Source organism: Ovis aries, chromosome 1 (genome assembly GCF_016772045.2).
Source record: "Ovis aries strain OAR_USU_Benz2616 breed Rambouillet chromosome 1, ARS-UI_Ramb_v3.0, whole genome shotgun sequence".
In the NCBI taxonomy this organism is placed as follows: Eukaryota; Metazoa; Chordata; class Mammalia; order Artiodactyla; family Bovidae; genus Ovis; species Ovis aries.
The window spans coordinates 195,839,573-195,840,169 of record NC_056054.1 but is presented as its reverse complement, the minus strand read 5'-3'; positions in this window follow the sequence as shown (position 1 = coordinate 195,840,169).

Genomic DNA, 597 nt, shown 5'->3' with positions numbered 1-597 from the left:
CACATGCTGGTGCGGAAGATGAGGCATACGTACACATAATGCGGCTCAGGCTTTGGAAGCCATTAAACACAACAACCGGAGAAGACAATGGCACCCCAACTCCAGTACTCTTGCCCGGAAAATCACATGGATGGAGGAGCCTGATGGGCTGCAGTCCATGGGGTCGCTAGGAGTCGGACACGGCTGAGCGACTTCACTTTCACTTTTCACTTTCATGCACTGGAGAAGGAAATGGCAACCCACTCCAGTACTCTCGCCTGGAAAATTCCATGGACGGAGGAGCCTGGTAGGCTGCAGTCTATGGGGTCGCACAGAGTCGGACACGACTGAAGCGACTTAGCAGCAGCAGCAAACACAACAACATCATTGTAATTAAAATTTGTGTGCAGTTTCTAGACAGCATAAATGTATTCTAAAGGTTCTTTACTGTTGTGTAGTCGCTAAGTTATGTCTTTCCCTTGTGACCCCATGGACTGCAGCCTGCCAGGCTCCTCTGTCTGTCGGATTTCCCAGGTGAGAATACTAGAGTGGGTTTTCCTTCTCCAAGGGATCTTCCTGATCCAGGGATGGAACTAGCCTTTCCTGCATCTCCTGCAT